Below are 20,702 nucleotides of genomic sequence, written 5' to 3' on the forward strand. Positions count from 1 at the left end.
TCTTATCTTTCTTGGAAATACTGTGGAAACACTTCTTTCTTCTCTAAGGAATTCTAAAAAGCAACCCATTTAAAAACAAGTCTAAAGAATATATAGATGCAGACAGTTGCAGGCAGAGGTAAAAGAAACCAAACTCTTATGGAATGTCTTAGACTTCCAGAACATGGAAAAGATGTGAGATATCCCACTGATAAGCTGTTTTAAAGCATTTTAAATGAATACTTTCATTCTGAAAGAGCAGTCATGTCAGAGATAACATGTAACTTCCTTTCATCCACTGTATTTTACTATGCATCTAAATTGGCTGTTTTAGTTCAAAACTGTGAACATAGCATGGCTCCTGATTTTTAAGAGGGTTTCAGTACAATTCAAATCACATTGTGTAGTGTGGGAGGGTTGTTTATTCTTTGAAGTGAGTCATATTTCTATAGCTACTCAGTGTTATGAGAATGTTCTTCAAAAGATTGTGTGTGTGGATGTGTAAATTAGTAGTTTTATATACCAATAGATGAAATGTTACCATCCCTGAACATTCAAAAAATATGACTCAAACACCAAAGATTCATGATTTAAAGTGAGTTTCAAATAATTATAATTTGAAGATGAAGTTTCTTTGTTATTTTTATTTTAAACTCTCAGAATCTGCACTTACAGTCTTTTCTTAGAAAACCTGAAGATTATAAACTTTTAAAGTAAGACACTTCAGATTCTTTTATAAATGATTATGTGACAAAAGGAGTTTAAGCTCTAAAAAAATCATAGAATATTGTGAGAGTTACAAAAAATTCATGAGCTGACAATTCTTAGACATTACAGAAGAAGATATATTAAACCATTCTTCATAGGTTTTCTTGGATCAACAGAAGATGTCCTCATGCATTTCTAATGATTCTCTGTGTACACCTCTTTACATGAAGCTCTTCATGATGTATTTAGATGTTCCTGTCACAGCTAATCTTTGTGCTGGAAGTAGAATACTTTTCATATTGTAAATGCCATTGGCTTTTTTTCCCCTCCCCATTTTCTTCTAGGCATTTCTTCCTTATATCTTTTAAATACCCAAGCTTCTCTTTTCTTATAATGTGTTGCCTTAAAAAATAAAAGATCTTTCTCAAATGTAGCAACGCTCCAATGTTGATATTAATATGTAGTGCCTTCTCATATTTCTTTTAGAATCATGTGCATTTTCTGATTTAAAGTGGCATTTTCTCCACATGGCATGAAGGGTGTTATTAAAAATAAGAATCTCGAAAAGCATCAAAGTTTTGTATGAATTCTCTTACATTTTGCTGTACATGTTACACTGAAAAAAAATGTCAGAGCTTATAAAGAATACCTACCCAGGGAAGTCTGTGAAAAAATTCTCTGGGTCTTCAGAGGATTAAGTCATTTAAAGGACAGAGAACCAGTATTCCTAAAACTATGATAACTGAATGTGACTATGCCTTTTAAGTATGCAGACAAAAAGAAAAGATGTATAAATGCATGCCTAGTTAGGCTTTAGAAATTTGTGTTCATAGACAACACTATAAAATAAATGTCCGTAAAGTAGATACTTATGTATCCACTGACGCAATCCACATCAGATTTACTTTGAGAATTATTATTTTCAAAAAAGGAGGAAAGTCTTTTAAATTCATGACCTTTCGTGTGCGGTTTTTCTGTTTAGAAATAATTAGCATATTTTATTTCTACAGCTTACTCCCAAAACTAGTCAAGCACATTCGAAATACCTGACAGAAAAGAATTTCAAAACCAAGCATTGCAGCTTGATTATAGCCTACATAGCTTATATCCAAAAGACTTGCAAACATCTAATTAAAGTAGAAAACATCTAATAGAAAGCTAGCAAGTACTTAATACAAGAAAGAAAAGCACAGTAACAGAAAAAGACAGAAGAATAAAATGCTTTTTGCAGTAGATTTCAGAAAACTGACAATGTAACACAATTAGACACATCGGGGAGCCACGATGCATAATAGAACATTTCAGCAGTGACAGTAAAGTCCAGGCAAACTGTATGGTGTATTGGAGCAGAGCTTCACATGAATGAAAGTGAAACGGCTCCCTTCTGGGATTAGACATTAGAGAACAATGAACTGGCCAGCTGCTGGCAACTGTAAACCTGTGAAAGGTAGTCCAGCAAGCCCAGCTCAGCAATGCTGATGGCCCCAACAAGTGTGCCTGGTTTTTGATTACTGTTTTTGGGCTGAAATTGCCATACATTTACTTAAAAGAACGGTGTATGTCAAGGAAGAGTGCTTGCCCCTTACAGCAATATCACTGGATTAAGTGGAGGTCCTGTATTTCTTTTAGAATTTGTCTTGTAGACCATGATTTGCTTTTCTGAAAGTTTTATTGAAACTACACCCGTTGATGCTAACTCTTCATTATTTTAAGAGACATTAGGAGCCTCAACAGAAAATACTTGTGTATGGCAATGTCCAAAAAAAACCACATGTGAAACTTCCCAAGATTTAAAACTATATTATTGGGATGCTTTGCTGAGCACTTGCTTTAGGGAAGGCTGCCCATTGTTAAGAGATGAGGATAGAAGACAGAAATGGACTTAAATCAGGGCCGGTAATCAGGCATTAACATGAATACAGCAGTATACATAAATTTAAACATTTCCAAACCCTCAAGAAGTGGTATTCGGAATAAATGCTGCTTGATAGATGTTTGTCTGTAAGAGCAAGTTAAAATCTTCCTTTTCATTCTTCCTTCCTGTGTTTAGAAAACCAGATTCTAAAATAATTCTTAAGAAATAATAAAAATCACATCTTTGATATTCATCTCCATTATCACTATGTCCTCTTCTTAGCTGAAGGAATATCTAATCTGTTGAATACCTGACTAATAATTTAGGTTAAAGCAGAGAAGCCTGTGATTGTTCAGGCAAATTTTACTTATAGCCATTTTTTTATTATTATGCACCCATACATAGGAACTCAAATTTTACAGATGCAATGGTAGCTTTAGTATTTTAGAGATTAAGGTTTTATATGCATCCATATTAAAACCAGAAATTCACAGTGGCTCTTCCCTTCAGATCTCAAATGAACTGTGGTACAGATACTCCCACATAAACCTATTTTGGACCATGTACATTAGACAGAGATGCTACAGATTAAGTTTGTCTAGTATCTCTATTTTGGCTATCGTGGGTATCAATAGAAGGTGCTTCTAAGTGACAGGGAAAGTGGGCATAAAGACATCTTAAAATCTTTAACTGTGTACAGAGTAGATGTGTCCTGACCTGTAAACCTCAAACTTTGGCTTAATTTAAAAACTCAATCCAGATATGAATTTTCTGGATCTCTCTCTTTCTTGGTGTCTGCAATTAAATATTCTTCTCCCAGTGGAATAGAGCTACAGTTGCTGCAGTAATGTATTCAGGTTTTTATGTCACATTCATCTTGAGCCTTTCCAATAAGAAATGTGATGATGAATTCAAATGTGGTCTATCCTTCCCCTTATCTTCTCCCTGAGAAAAGAATCATATGTTTAGTGAAGTGATTTTTGCTGGTCTATTTATGTTTAATATGTGCACAGTGCTATTGGGGTTTATAGTAGAGAACTGTACTTTTCATATGAAAGAGGTTAGGTGGTGATACTATCTATAAGTTTCTGAGTTATCTCAGAATTGTTATTGTGAATAGGCAGTTATCTGTGGAGAAAATAAAATAAACCCAAAACTTTGCATTTTCCTTCTTTTTTTTTTTCAGTCAGAGAAATATATATATTTTTAATTATATACATGTTCCAAAAATATATTAAGAGTTTAAAACAGCTGAATACTCAAGAGATTAAACTATGCCCATGGAACCAGTATTTTGAAAATCTTTATTCTGAGGCATAGTACCACAGAAGACAGTTCTTCCAGGAACAAGCTAGTGCAGTGCCAGAAAATCAGCTTTTATAGCATTGTCGAAGTGTTCCCAGCTATAACACAGTTTTACAAGCAGATACTGGCATGAATATTAGAATACACTAGACCATCAAGATTTTTTATTATTATTATTATCTCTGCTTTCCATCTACAAGTAGAGGAAAATCATACCAGGAACATAGCAGTTAACATTATTTTTAATAAGGCAACCCTCCAAAGTCCTGTTGTGGAATCTGTTCCTGCTAATAAACTGCAAGTTCTGCTGGTTTTGAGCACACTTGTAAGATACAGCTAGTGCAGAGTCCCTTGAACTATTCAAAATGGTAGATGGTGATAGAGATGTGTTAGGATAGTGAGGTTTCTGAGGCTGTTTTCGTTAACTGATGGGTACCACAACACCACAATTGCTGCACCATTGTCAGACACAAGCACAGTCCAGCACTCTGGGGACATATCTCCCTGTGACATTGGATGGCAGGTGGTTCAGGCACTTCTGTGCTATATTTCCTTTTTTGTAATGTAAGGAGAAGGCCTGAATTCTAAAAGCAATTATGAATCTCACTTGCATTGAAATCAATATAGATGGCTAAATATGCTCTGAGTTTCTTCCGCTAAGCAATTTGTTCAACACAGATGGAACATTTGTGTAAGAATGGGAAACTGAAACAGGAAAGACTGTGCAAGGATAAGAATTTTAAGTCTTACTTAATCAGACCTAAAAAAAAATAAAAATATGCAGATTTTATTTCTGTGATTGCCATAGCACTATATACATGATTACTTTATAAGATTCCCTCAAACTGTTAAGCACAAGCCTATAACTCAGTCATTTCAGGAGAGTGTGGAAGCAGGAGCTGAGTTTAACCATTACCATGATGCAGTATCTTCCTCGGTCCCTTTAGATCGGCATCCACGGACAAGTGTACATTGCTTAGTGAAACTTCCTCGCCTCCTTCTCCAAGGAAAGCACATCAGATTCTTTTACCTTAAACCATGAAGGTTGGATAGGTCTTTAGATGACTTCTTTTGACTCAATCACTATCTGGAGGTCACTTTCTGATGGACAAATGTTAAGAAGGCAAATAGCGCTGTTGGGAGAAGTGTAGTTACCTGCAATGCACTGATGCTGTTAACACCACTGTAACCTTACTCAAAGCCTGATGCAAAATCTGACATGTGAGAACACACAAATGCAGTTATCCTAAAACCATAATAATCTTCAAAGTCTATTTTCCTCTCATCTTCATTATGAGGAGTTACACATCACAATGTGAAATGTAGCTGATTGACTCTTTGTTCTGGGACAGCATTCAGATATATGGATTAAAATTATTCTGTGGCACAATTGTCGGAAAGTCAGTCAAACTGCTCTGCTGCAGTAGTATGCTGAGGCTATGATGTGTAAGTGTATGTGTAAGTGAATGTGTGTAAGTGTATGATGTGTATGATATGTATGGTGTGTATGATGTGTAAGTGTATGTGTAAGTGAATGTGCTAGAATGTGGAAAGGAGAAGAAATTATGCAAAATAAATATAAAGAGGGCCAACCTATTACTTTATGAGCTGCTCCTCTGGGAAACAGATTTAGCAGTGGTGATACTTCTTCCAGGCAAACTGATGCGTGTGGGGTTAATGATGGGGCTGGATGGAGTTGGATGCTATTGCCAGTAACATCACACACCTCTGCATTATACAGTGTGCTGGCACCAATGATTTTCTGAGAGAGCAGTGTTCTGTTCTTCTGTGTTTTGTAGTGGGTTTTCTTTTGTTTTTTTTTTTTTTATTTATTTAGCTTTTGGGGAAAACTATGAAAGAAGGCACAACATACAGAGAAATGAGCCACACACCACAGGAAGTACTCTACATAGTAAGTTACCCAGATAACACTTTGTGGTTTGGTTTGTTTTTTTTTTAAACTTCACTCTGTTTTTGAGTCAATGTCAGCCTTCTCACCAACCTGAAGCTAATACTTGCTTAACTACTGCCATTGGGTTACTTCAGCTTAGATAACTGAGGAAAATAAATCTAGGTTGGAAATAAATAACGAACTCTTTTAGTACAGCAGATTTAATTAAAACAATCTATTTTGTGATAACTATTAATAGCTGACCTTTAGTTCTTCACAGAAAATACAAAGAATCTTTACTGGATAGAACTGTGCTCTTGAGAAGGTTTTGTCTTTTATAAAACAACCACGCATGTGTATTTGGTTTTTATAACCATGTGTTTTCAGTGAGAATACCTACATATGAATTAATGTATGTACGTTTATGTGTCTGATCTTATTTAGAGCTGTTCTGTGTCTGAGAAGTAACTCCGTAACAGTCTGTAGACACAGGTTTTCTCCAATAGATCCCTCTTGCAACCACCTGTGTACCAGAGCTTTCACACTGCCATAAGATTCTTATTATTCATCAAAATCCTAATTAATTTGGCAATTATTTTAATACTCTATAACAAACCTGAGTTGATCTACACATAGAAAAGCCTATGACTTAGTATAGTAAACTGGGAAAATTTTACTAATATAATAGTCCTGACTCTACAAAAGTGTGAATATGTGTTTGTGATTTGACATAAAACCTTTATTAGAGACATAAGAAAGAGATTCTTTAGCAAGGCAGAGACTATTACTAATGAGCTTCTGGAAACTCACAGAAATTAACCTACAGGCTTGGAAGACAGTGCTGCAAGATTTTAAAGAATGTGTACTGACTATACTTGTAATCATGATGTGCTTTTTATTTTAGATCACTTTTGCAGGCTTAATTATTTATCAGATAAAGACCAAACAAAAAACAGAAATAAAAAATCTAAGCTACCATTTTATTTTAAAATTATTTGCTCATCTTGGTATTTATTCTGGGAAAGTTTGACATCTGGCAGTAATTTTCAGGTACGGTGCTTACTCATAAAGTCAATAAGACATGGCTTTCTTATTTTGAAAGATGTTTGAAAATTAAAAAGTCTGCTTGCAGAAATTAAAAACTTGTAATCCCTAATAATAATATGCACTGAATGACTCGCAAAGAGGAAAAGCATAATGGTGTGAAAGCAATGATGCTTAAGTATTGCTGTGGCAGCCGATATCTATTCCTGTTTTTACCAGCGTCCATGTACTTTTGGGCAAGGCACTCAGAATGCATCTGGACTCTTGTAGCATTTAACTGGAACTGAATTTTGAAGGCTGAAAGACACCAATGACTTGGACTCTGAAATTCGTCACCAGCTACTGCATGGATTTGACTTCTGTACTCCAGTTTCCTGCCCCACAGATAGAAATAATATCACCATATTCCCCACCAGAGTAGTTGCAGAAATAAGGACTTCCATATTTGTGACACACTGGGATGCCCTTGTCATGAACTTAGAGCAGCCTTTGAGGAATTAATCATAGTTCTTATTCAGAAATAAGTTTTTAATCGTATGAAGTAAGTAAAGCCTTGGGTCACACACTGAATCATGAGGGCAAAAGGAAATATTGATCATCATATTGATCACTAAGTGAGCACCATACATTCATGGCCTTTAGTGAGGCTGAGTTCCTGTGGAAAAGATGCTGTGTAATCGTGTAATTAAAGATTATAACACAATGCATATGTATGAGGGATCAAATTAACATTGCAGTAGTAACCTCAAATCTGACATTTTTGAGCAATTGAACACTCAACCTAATAAGTTCTTTTAACATATTTTTGTGGATATGTACAATACACATATAGGGTAGTACTTAACTGTCCACATAAATGGTGAAGAGAAGCAAAATTGGAGAGAGAGCCTTTTAAAATTATATTTTTTATGTCTGTAACACAGTAACACAGAGGTGAGCAATGGAAGTGAGAGTGGAAGTTTTCTAAGACTTGCTTACCTTTAATCATGCAAAACCTGGAAGGACTTTTGTTTTTATTTAATTCCTATGGAAAAGAAAACAAACACACAACAAAAAACACAAAAAACCCACCAATAATCCACCCACAACCCCCTCCCCTAAATTAAATACAAAAGCTATATATTTTTAAAACATCCTCAATGCTTTTAAATCCTCTCCTTTTATACATATTTATATATGTGTTTATTTCTGTAGATAATTTTTTATACACTTACGCTTGCTGGATGTAAATGTTCAAGGTTGCAATTGCATCAAATTACCTTGGTAGAGTATAAGTTTGCCATCATGGAATGCTACACTTCTCCCATAGAGACAACTGTATTCCAGTAGTGGGTGGATTGTTCTCGTTATGCATAATGTACATAAAGCACTTTGGGATCACCTGTGAGTGACAGAAGCTACTGGTAATGCCATTGGCTTTTAATGTAAACTAGTCAAAACTCTTTACTGCTTATGTACTATTGTGACACCCACTTCAGTAGTATTCTTTTTAAACATTTTATCAGCTCTTGGATGGCCCTCTTTTTCATATCATTCAGTTGGACAGTCTCATACAGAAAATGCAGTTTTCTATATAACACAAGAATATTTAAAAGATTTTACTGAAAAAATCCATAAGCAGATGTAATAATGATTTCCAGATAATTATAGGAGAGCTTTGGACAATTTACAGATTCCAATATTGTACATAATCATTATTTTAGAGTAAGATTACAAAATAGCTAATGCAGATACTCTATAGAAAGTTATACATAATCACGTTGTGTATAGATATGTTTTAAAGCACAATTTTTTTTCTAAGAACTTATTTTCTCCTTTATATCCCATTTTAGTGTTTTAAATAGGAAAGTCCTTGCTTATTTAGCAAAATTTCAAGCATGCATGTAGGCCACATTGACTAGAACAGGATTTAGGCATGTGCTCATAATCAGGCATTTATGGAAATGTTTTCTTAAATCCAAGTCCATTACTGGTTTGGAGATCTTCAATACCAAGAACAAGATTTTACTCAATAAACTCATCATAAAACCTCACTATAGGCAAAAGGGGAATAAAGTATGGCTTACTCTTGTGTTGCTCTTTAAGCCAGGAACATGAACAAATCTATTTGTCTGCTTTCAGTGAAACTCAAGCAATCTTTGTCACTAATGCTGGTCTATTTTCTTAAAGTGAGCATATATTGCAAAGTATGTTGAAATGGATGATAAAGCTCACAGCAAATAGAGGCTGAAATAGAGATACTTAACAGACCCTTCATTTTAGCTCTGCTTTATGGTAATTACCAATGAATGTAAAGTCTGAGGATATTAAAGACTAAAAATAGTGTCTTTGTAAAGAACTGTGATATTAGGCTTATTTTATTGACAATTAACCAATACATTGATTTACCATAGGCAACCTTGGACTTCCTCATCTGGTATGAACACGGGTTTGAAAAGAAAACTTCCTGCTGTAATTGCCTTTTCTGCTATCCTTACCTATTCTGCCAAGTATTGAACTGGCACCAAATTGCAAGTAGTGTCACTGACAAGACACTGCATTTAGAAGGGCTGATTTAACAAAGTAGCAGAGCAGCAGGCTGGTTATGGCAGTGACAGCAGCACTAAGAGGATTTCAAAGCATTGTTAGACTTCCTAAATCTTTCTCTTATCATCTTTCCAATTTTTAATTTGCTCACTCGTTCAATGCAATCTCTTTTCAGAAGTAGTTCTGTTTCCTTCTCTGGGAGTCAAGTAGTAAACTGGAGCCAGACCCTGCTGCACTTACCTTGGTTCCTTATTTTTTGGCACATACTAATGACTTCTTCAGGCTACTCCAGCACTTGAATTTTTGTACCCTGAGCATAGGAGAAAACTGCAGTAGGCTGTGGAAGAATGTAATTGGTCTTTATATGCTGTCAGTTCTCCTGTTAGAACTGCCTATGCTAAACACAAAGATGGAAGTGGGAGAGAGGAAAACTAATCTGCAGAAAGCATCCCGTATTCAATTAGAAATGCTTGGTGTGATAGAAATTAGCATGGAACTGAATAAATTCCAAGCTACGACAGACTGAAGGTCTGAATGCCAGATCCAAAGTGATAATGTGTGCAAAGGTTGATTCCTCACAGGAAACATCAGCCAAGTTGTTGGTGAGGCAACCAAGACATCTACTGAAATGTGGGAGAGATGTTTTTATGTACTAAACTGTGCAAAGCCCTTGGGGAGACTGCTGCAGGAAATATCAGTAGATACTACATGAGTGGAATCCATGAGAATCTGGTGGGAGGCAGATGCTGGAGTAAGATTGGAAACCAGGTGAAGGTGCAACAACAGATATACCCCACGTGGACAGGGTTGTATATTGCTTTCTAAGTCATTAGGAATGTAAAACAGCAAGTAGAGATATCTACTCACAGAATACAGTCTTCTGAATTGAGGAAAGGATCTGCTAAAGAAAGAAAACAGTGACTGGCTCTGCAGAGCAGGAGCCTGTAGAAATGATTATTGAGAAAACAACTTATGTCAATACACAATTGCTCTGGCAGCAGCAGGTTTTAACAAAAGACCATTGAAGACCCAGTAAATCATATAAACCTGCTTAAATTAGATTCTTGAAAGTCAATGCATTATTCTTCTGTAAGAATCTTTGTATAATCCATGCAATATATACAAACATTATAGCAGAATTCATTCCGGGAAGTGTGGCAAACACATTTTGGAGGTCAAAATGAGGATCTGAGAAAAGATCTTCTTTGAATTAAATGTGATGGATTTTAGATAAGTGCAAAGTATAGCACTTATAAAGAAGAAACCAGATACACACAGTTCAAATTGTTTCTTGATGGCTATGTAGTTGAATGGAAAAGTTAAAAGGCTTATTACAGATCGCAAAATTAATGTAATTCATTAGAGAGATGCTGTTGCAAAACAAGATAATCTCTTTCTGGCATGAACTAAGACTACTGTTGGATATAAGAAATAAGAAGGAATTTTCTTCTAGCTCTTCCTGGTTTTAGTGGATCTTTGGCTGGCAGTTCAAAAATATGGTTTAGAGAATATTATGATACATTGGACAGAATGGTAAGAGGTTTAGAAAAAGGGACTTAAGAAGAAAAAGAAAGGTTGAAATAATTACATTTATTCAGTCTAGCAGATAGAAGAACAAAGGACGGGAGGTAGTAAGATTTTCTTCTATTAAATAAATGCCAGTTATAATGAGAGCAATGAATTATTTTTCTCTGTGACCACAAGGTCGAAGGCAGAGAGAAAACAGCTGAATTTCCAGCAAAGACTTAGTTTTGATACCAGGGAAATTTTTGAAAGCCAAGGATTAGTGAAGCAACACAATAAAAAGCCTGCATAGGTTGTTTGGTTTTTTGAGGTTTTGTTTGCTTTGTTTTGATTTGGTTTCTACTGTTTGGGTTTTTTTTGTTTTTATTTTTATTTGTTTGGTTGTTTTTTGTGGGGTTTTTTTGTGTTTTTGCTGTTGTTGGTGGTGGTGGTTTGGTTTTCTTTTGTTTTGTTTTCCTATGTTTTTTAAGACATATTCTTTTAGTGTTTATCTAAATTGCTTTTATCCTGCCTGTATGCCGGTGTGACTAGATGATAACTTAAGCTCCATGATTTCTAAGATTCTCTGCTTAAATTACTGAGAAATTCACCAACTAAACCAGAAATTTTCTATTCAACCAAAAAGCAGAGAGACTATTAATCAGGATGTTCTACGGAGAACTTCTGCAGTGACTAATGAATTCCTGGTAAAGATGAATGAAAATAACCTGCCAATGTGAATGACATTCATTGATTATGAGAAAGATACTGACTAGCATCAGAGAAAGAAAAATGCTGTGCTGAAAGGAACCCGAGCATAACAAAACACTATCTGCAGTTTCTGAGAAACACAAGTGGGCTGAGCTGTAGCTGACACAGACGGGAAAGAAGAAAAAAGAGAGCCCAGAGCAGCACTTCTTGCCTGCAGTCTACCAGTGATGCATTTCTATAAAAGGACCAAAAGGCCCAGTGCTGTCTGAGGATGCAGTGTTTGAACTTGGAAGAGGCAAAAGTACTACTCTATCCCAAGTCTGCGGCAAAGGCGGGGTGCAGCATGCCACAAAGAGCATGATGAAAGCTCAGGTTCAAACAGACTGTGAAAAGGGAGTTTGGGAAGGAATTTGGAGGTTGGGGGAGTGGGGAGGAAGAATGATAGTGTTCTGCCAAAACACATTCAGCTCTTAAAAAATGAAAACCCCTACAACACTAACTTCCTGTTGCTCATTGCAAAAGAAGTTGAATTAAATTTGTACTCCCTTGTTTTAGGTTGAATGTTTGCCTTTGAAGAAGTGGAAAGTGAAGAGCAATCTAGATGTTTTAATTTCCAAATATCGTGTCTTTTCTCACTGCAAAAACTTATTGTTTCATCGGGACCATGAGAAAAGGCTGAGCTTGCTTTTAGCACAAATACCATTTTCTCATGGGTTTCTACAATCTGAACCACTACAATACATGTTCTGATTTGGCCTTCTGGATACTGCTGCATAAATGATAATGTCTACAGCTGCACTGAACAGGAGAAAAATTAAGATTAAAACAGAAAAGGAGCACTCTTTTACTAGAAGCAAAAGTGTGCAAAATTTGTGGAAAACAGCAAGCCTGAACTGATCAGAAATAACAAGAAGGAAGTCAAGGAACCACCACCATCTGGTATACTACTCAGCATTTCTATATTCTTGTGCATTAGGAAGGAAGATGCAAGAGAACAGGGATTGTTCATATGGAAAATGCAATAAAGTCAAATAAATTGTACTGTGGCCTCATTGTGATTATAGGATTCAGGGCTGAAACCTAAGGAATATGAAGAATATTACTATTGCATCAGTAAATGTAATTATGACTGAGATGATAGTTTTATTCAGAATCTGTGCTTCCTGCTCGCTAATGTATTTCTCAAAAATTTACCTTTCCAGATGATGCATCTTGTATTACTTCTTTTGTAGTTCATTCGGTAGTGAATTTCCATTAGACATAAGTGGGGAAAAAAAGTAACCGTATTATAAACAACATCAATTCCTAGCACTAAGAACAAATTAATTGAAAGAAAAATGTGTTAGGAATGTTGTGTCCCAGTTATTTAAACTCCATTTGAGTTTTCACAAAGCCTTAATTTACTTGTGTGGAAAGGAAAGGTCTGCTTGCTTGTTTGATTTTGTTACAGACCTATTTATACTTGGCTATTCTTTGCTACCATAAAGACCCTCTTGTGTATAAAATGTTAACTTTGGTGTAGGGTACAGTCTTTCCCTAGAGCTCACGAGTGGTAAGAAGAGCCTGTGGAGACAAGATGGAGAGGAGCTTTTGTTGCCTGGGAGATGCCACAGGTGCTATGGTGGGGCTGGGCTACTGGGGGTCAGGGACAGCAGAAAGCATCCCTGTTTTGCTGCTGAGCCTGGGGTGAGGCTTCTGTGCAGCACACGATAGGCAGGAGGGAGGCTGAGGCAGAGCCACCCCCAGCTGCTGTCTGCTGCAGCTCACCCAGCCTGGCCCCATCTCCAGCCCTGCTGCCCCACAGCCCTGTCTGTGTCCAGCTCTCTCCCTGGGCTAAGTCTGACCCTTGTTCCCCTGACTGGGACAGATCTGAGCCCCTACCCACGCATGGGCTGACATCCCATGCTCAAGGCCAGGTTGGAGGGGCCTTTGAGCACCCTGGTCTAATGGGAGGTGTCCTTGACCATGACAGGGGGGTTGGAACTATATGATCTTTAAGGTCCCTTCCAACCCAAATCATTCTGTGATTCTGTGATCCCAGCCTGTCGCTGATCAGAAGAGGCTTCTCAGAGTGGCTTAACAACAGAAGCCCTGTCCAGGCTGAGAGACCTGTGCATGCTTCTGAGAGACCTGTGCATGCTATTTACAGTACTCCCCAGACAGACCCCAAATTCCATCAAGCAGGACTTGGGCACACACCAGTCATTCCACACATGCTTGCTGCTTCAAAAAAGAACATGCGCTCTTGGCTACATGGAAGCTGTGGTGATCTCTGATGGCCAATGTGGCCCTGCCTCAGGTATGGAACTCTGGCAGAGGTATTCACACAGGAATGATTCCTGGTGCTTGAGGCTATATTTTTGCAAAGTGTTGAACTCATGTGATCTCAGTAATAGACTTGCTGGGAGGCCTGACTCATGGAAAGACCTTCACAAACCCTACAAGATGGCCTTGGGTAGCCCATAGGTATTACAAGGTATTGCCTCTGTTCTCCATAATTCAGTGGTAATTTCTCTATTAACAACATATACTGCAGGCACTGAACAACAGGCGACAGAGAAGACAAATGGGCACGAAAAATGTACAGAACTGTAGTGAAATAAACACAGCCATAAGGAATTGTAGCGTAGGGTCTAGCTGACTTCAAGGAATGATTTGTATTGCAGTGGCTTGGAGAAAAACTGAGCATGATGAATGTAAATGCATAACTTAAACCTAGTTAATTTCTTAATTCATTACAATACTTCTTTCCTATAAGCAGCTTGGAAAATTATTGATTAAGCAAACAAACAAAAGCTAGGTTGATTTTTGGCTGGCAACTACTCCAGTCCTAAATCAAATGTGGAATCTGAGGCAGCAGTGTGCTTATCATCCTCAGGTCATGTCATTAATGCTCAGTGAAAGAGAAACCTGTTTCTCATTCAGCGATTGCTCAGCTATAATAAACTGCTAACATTTTTTAATTTGATACTTTACATACTCATTAAACTCTGGTATCATATAACAGGGCAGAAGGTTTGACTTTTTCCCCAGGAGCAATTTTCTCCCGAAGCCTGAACATTTCATTGCTGTACTGTAATTTAAAGGGTTATGGAGACTTGGTGGAATAAATCACACTGTTTATGAAAACAGCCAAAAACAAAGACAAAGTTTTAAAAAAAAGGATCCAGCTTCAGTGCATATACCATTCAGTGGCTTCAAATCACATATGGGGAGGCAAGTTATGAACAGAAACCTTTATAACTAAGCTATCACAGTCTTTTTCTCCACAGGAGGGGAAAAGAAAGTTACAGAATACATATCTTAAAAACTGAATTATTATGATACTTATTTTCCAACATATACAGAAAAATCCCAAACCACAAACAAACAAAAAAAACCCACACAGCATGTTGAATTTATTTTTGCAGTTAGAGAATGCAGAGAAAATACTGATCAAAGTGCTTAACATAACTGGAGGACAGAAAATAAAATAGGCAGTTAGGCATCAAGGCTTAAGCTTTCAGCCTTCCTTCAGACTGCATTTATACATGAGTGGGAGGGTGTGGGATCAGGCAGGAAAACTGTGTTCAATCATCCATTAAAAGGGGAAAATAATATAGAATGCAAGTTAATAATTAGAAAGAACTTTACAATTAATTAAATACAGCAATAGGACACAAGAGGTTCTTCACTGAAGCAGAAATGCATATGGTGAGGAATAATGCTATGGGAAAAAACATTCAGTCACCTGAGGAACCTGTCAGTAGACCAGTTAAACCTGGCCTACTCACATAAAACAGTCACTGCATTTAAAACAGTTGTTATCTACAAAGACCTTTAGGCTTCCTAATGAGCTGTACACACTTATTCTCTGGAGCAAGCAGTTTGTGATGGGAATATAGTGGGCATATACCACCAAAAATTATTTGTGTTTCCCCATTGTCATCTCCCTCTTATCTCAACCCATGTAGTGGCCCCTTAACAGGTTCTACATGAGATCATTATATTGCTCCATTCTCCACTAATTTGTGGATTATTTTTGCAGGCTGATGCTTCTTTTTTGAATACTCTTTACTGGTATGATACTCAAGACCTAAGTCTAAATGCTGTTGTCATCCACTTTACATATATTTTATTTTTTTGCCATCAAAAGTAAGTCAACTGATTCTCTGGTCAGGAAAGCACAGGCAAGATAGTGGTTTATTGTAGCAGGAAAAAAAAATTAAAATTGTGATCTACTTCAAGACATTCTGGAAGGCAATTACCCTCAGTCACTTGTTATTACAAACCAACAGCTGAACTTGAGCAGTGCTATCACAGGCAGTGTGATTGTGGCTTCTTAGATAGGGAGGCTGAGCACTATAAAGTTTGCTAAAAAAGAATGTCCTTCTAAAAAGGAAAACCACAAAAACTACAGAAAAGTAGATGCTGCCTCATGGCTTCAAAAATAAGCAAGCACACTACAGATGTGCTTCTCCTTCTTTGTAAAATGTTATGGCATAAAACCCAGAGTATTCATAGACTGACAATATCTCTCAAGAGAAGAAAAGGTCAGGGGGACACCAAGAGGAGACAAATAATAGAAAAATAGAGACCATAAGAGGTACTGATATAAATATGAGACTAGAGAATGAAACAGGATTGTGGAGACCATAAGAAAATAAAAGTCAAAGGGATGTGTGAAGAAAAAACACCAGAGCAAACAGACAGAAAGAAGCACTAGGGAGAAAAGAAAATGTTCTTTTCTAAAGGTAGGTTTTACTGTAGAGCTGTGGTTGAGATTCAGGCAGAGAATGACCTTCTACTTGTGAAGGGCAGAATAAATGACACATGCAAATTAAAATTTCACCAGGAGATCAGATTTATGATCTTTCTGTTTCAGAATCAACTCCCAACAGCAGATATCTACTGTTCATACGAAAATTCAAGAATCCTGGAGTAGCCAAACCTTATATAAATTGCTCCAATACAAGTCCATATGTTTCCTAAAAGTTAGAGATTGTTTCAACAGTTTTATTTATACATACGCTCCAGAAATTGATGTTATTCTTATATATCTCTAATCCTTCTTCGAAATCTTTTAAGTTCTTTACACCAGGAAGTATCAAGTTGTGGCATGCTCTGCTGGGCCCTCTACTGATTTCTCCTCTGGAAAGCTCTATTTTTCTCAGCTAAAAAAACAGAAAGATTTTTGGCACGTACACTCTCAATTTTTTGATGCTTCTGTTGGTGCCTGTTAAAAATGACCAAGACTCAATATTCGGTTAACGGTTTAATTTAATTAATAAATTGAAATTGCAGTAAGCAAAGCAGCGCTGGGTGCATGGGGAGTCTCCGCTCCACTCACACGCACGCTTCTGGAACTCTAGAATTACTTTATATTGATTACAATTCTATGAATATTAAAAAGGGGTAGGTTTACATATATATTCATAGGGATTACATCATGTTATTGCAATATTCATGATAGGCGGAGTCTGGGTGGAGTCTAGGTGGAGTCTGGGCGGAGTCCTCTCTTGGGGAGATATCGGGGGATTGTTAGGGGGTCTTTGGATGAAGTAAGAATTCTTCCTCAAACTTGAACCCTTTACCTTTCTTGTTTTTGCCGACTTCATTATCTTGTTACAGAGCAAAATTAGACCCCAGCCATAATTTTTCCCTCATCTGCTGGCTGTGGCATTTTTATGTTGTCTCTGTGCAGATGTTCACATTCTTTTGGTGCCTAGTTAGCCTTGGCAGTGCCTTGTTTTAAGAACAAGGCCCACGCTTCAATTATTGCTGAGACAGAAGTTAGTCTCGTTAAGGCGTTGTGTTGCTTACACTGTTTTTGTGGAAAATTATAGGTCTCAATTGCTTTGTCTAGCCCCATATTCGCTTTCTTCTTAGTTTCATTCTGAATTTACTGGTTAGGAATACAAATTCATTAACATCATATATCACAGTGCCCAAAGTTAGCTGTGGTGATTCTGGTAATAAATAACCATTTTTGTTATGTATGCATCCACATGAGCCTTAACTCGGATGAGGAAGACCTTTGTTGCAAATTTTCCAACTGTAACAACTTTGGCTTGCAATCTGGATTTGGATGCATAAACTGAATTACTTTTGGATTAAATTATTCCAAATTGTTCCAACTGTGATGAGACACTCAGTAAAGGGCATAAGACTGGAGTTAGTCTGGAATAAATCTCTCAACAAAATGCACATAGTATGGACATCAGGTTCTCAGTAGGTTTTGTCTCACTCTATAAATATGCTCATACTGTCTAATAGAAACTCCTAATGCAGAGACCTATGTTTAGCGAGTTTTGAAGGAATAAAGTTTTGCACTGGAAACTCCTTCCTGTTTTGTTTTTGTTTTGTTGGACTCCCAATGTTGTTAACACAATGGCAGAAAAAAAATCAGTAAGCATAGGGTGCTTAAGTTAGGCACAAGTGCTCGCTCTTCATGAATTTGTGGGGAGCTAGAATTTGTGGTGGAAGGGAGGTGATGAAATTCAATACATGATTGAGAGAGTAAGCGTTGCTAGGTAGAGATGTGGAAAGATTGAATCTCTCTGGAGAAGATTAAAAGACAGTACAGTAATTGGGAACAGCAAGGACCCATTTGGAGGGCAGAGAGGAAAAGAAGAAGAAGTTAAGATAGCATAGTTGTTTTCAGATTTTCAGTTCAGCTCCAATGCACTGAAGTGGTGATATGAAAATCAAGAGTCTGTAGTGGGAAAAATTTTGCTTTGTTTTATTGAAACATACATGGATTTTTATCATAAATATGTATTTATGATCGCTAAATTTTGTATAAAGGGAGTTTTTAAAATAATGGTATCTGTCCCTTTGGTTATACACTAAAAATAACTAATGTTTGGACATAGAATCTGGTCTTTTCCTACTAATTTCAGGTATATGGAGACCTATTGTGCGTGCATGGTGTATTACTAGGATTATACACTGTAGTATTATTTAAATATGCAAAGTCCCATTGACATAATAGTCAGGGGAGAGTATAGTATAATGTATCTGAAATCCACACATTAAAGCTCTCTAAGTATGATTCAACATGACAGTCCATAATGCCTCCAGGCTTTAACTTTCTATTGTGTCTGTGACATATGCTCTACAAATTACAGTATAGGACTGTCACATGAAATTCCATTTATGATCCATATTTTTGTTACACTTGTTATACATACATATATATAGATATATACATGTATCTATGCATATATACATGCGTACAGCTACAGCTTTTATGTTTCTCCCCATGCAAGACAAGGATTCAGAGATAATTCCTTCTTCCAGTCTTTAGTCTCCCTGCTGTGCCCACGCATTGAAGTTAAGTAACCTCGAAGGGCTGTAGAATGTGTCTGTGCCATCAGCAGGGGAGTAAAAAAGGAGGAGTATATGGGAGCACTAATACTTAAGCTGCAAGCTGCCAACTCCACTGATATGGCACAAATGCCCAGTGATCCATTGCGTTCCACAGTCATCCTCCTGTGTTCTCAACAAGCACTCACTAAATATAATAAGTTCCTATTCCCTATCCCACAGTTGCAGGGAGGATCCTGTAGGGTTTGATAGCAGATCCACTGCCAAGGATTGTGGATACCAGTGCCACAAAGTTAATGGATCTGGGCCTGGTGGTAGCTGTGTTCTCCCTTGCACAGACCCCTCGCTTGTATGAAAAGGGGAGATAGCAGCTGCTGGGGAGTGGCAGCTGCACATTTCTTCTAACAACCCAAGGGCAGCTGAAATTGGTGGTAGGGACCATACTAAGATAGACCTGCTGGCAGTGGCATCTATGATGGACTTAGGTGATGACACTGATAATTAGCTTTGATAGAAAAAAAACTAATTCAGACTATTTGGTGCCATCTGTGGGTGCTAGAACCTGCCTGCCTGCACAGGTATTTAATACTCTGTGCTTCAGATGTTTAACTAGGCTTGTTGTGTTTTTTCACCAGTAACAGTGTTGACAAAAAAGCTGTATCTGCCACAGATGGAAGACACTTCCAAAACCAGCCCCAGCTAGATAACATTTGTATCCCCAAGGAATTTTCTTGGATCTAGAAATTAGATTTCTTAGAGGGAGTGGGCCATGGTGGTTAGCATCTGGAGAGGAAGGGGAACCCTCAGTAACAAAAATCCTTTTGAATTTTATTCAAAGTAGTCTGATAATCAGAGTTTGTAAAATATATGCATAGATACATAAACATAATTACTTCTATAGAAAGGTTTTTAAGAATAATTTGAATGCTTTAATGAGTTCACAGATATCATAATTGTATGAGGATGCAGTCCTAGTCGCTACTTCAGGATTGAGAGAGAGAAGATTCAGGAGAATGCTATTTTAATAACCTTAGTAGACCATACATTTACATCTCTGAGCCCTTCTCTGTTCACTCTGCCATCCTATCATTAGATCAATCTAATATTCCTAATTTAATATGCTTTGTCTTTTCCATAAAGAGAGTGCCCGTCTAAATTAGATCACTACAAGGAAAAGGTCTGTTAGTGCTTTTTCTATCCAGCATATCATGTGGAGAAAAATTATGATCCTCATTATGCAGCATTCTTTTCTCCAGGCCTGATCGTGTTCCACAAATAGGAATGTTCAAATTGCCAATATTCATTTGCATAGCTTGCTGTTTGCCTGCTGCTTTTCTACTGGGACCTGTCCCAAGCTGCTTCAAAACCTTTCAGTGTCCACTTATATTAGTCTGGTTTTTCCACTGTTGTACTCATGAACCATCTGATATTTTTTATGGTAGCTTTTAAACATTTATCTCCCTGTCTGCTTACTGCCGCCCAAGCAACACGTTTCTTGAGTCTTGTCTATAGAAAAATGCACACCAGAGACTCTTCTTTTCGACAGCTTCTAATTAGGCTGCTGAAGTTGAGGTCTGAGCAAAGCAATTTTAAGGGTAACTTCCTTGAGCTGGCTCCAGTGCTTCCTGCTTACCAGAGCTCACTGCTTAAGAAGCTTATCAGCTAACTTCCTGCTGGTGAGACACTTGCCAATCATCTGACATTACTCTTGCACCGTATCAATGAGCTGGACTGCTGTTTAGAGAATAATAAGAATTAGAAAGAGGAGCTGACCTTGCACAAAGGAGTGTTGTGGCTTGCATGCAGAACACAGTCACTGTTGCAAGTGATGGTTCCATTCCCAGAGCGCACACAGTATCATGGGGTGTAAAT

Source organism: Calypte anna, chromosome 1 (assembly GCF_003957555.1).
Source record: "Calypte anna isolate BGI_N300 chromosome 1, bCalAnn1_v1.p, whole genome shotgun sequence".
In the NCBI taxonomy this organism is placed as follows: domain Eukaryota; kingdom Metazoa; phylum Chordata; class Aves; order Apodiformes; family Trochilidae; genus Calypte; species Calypte anna.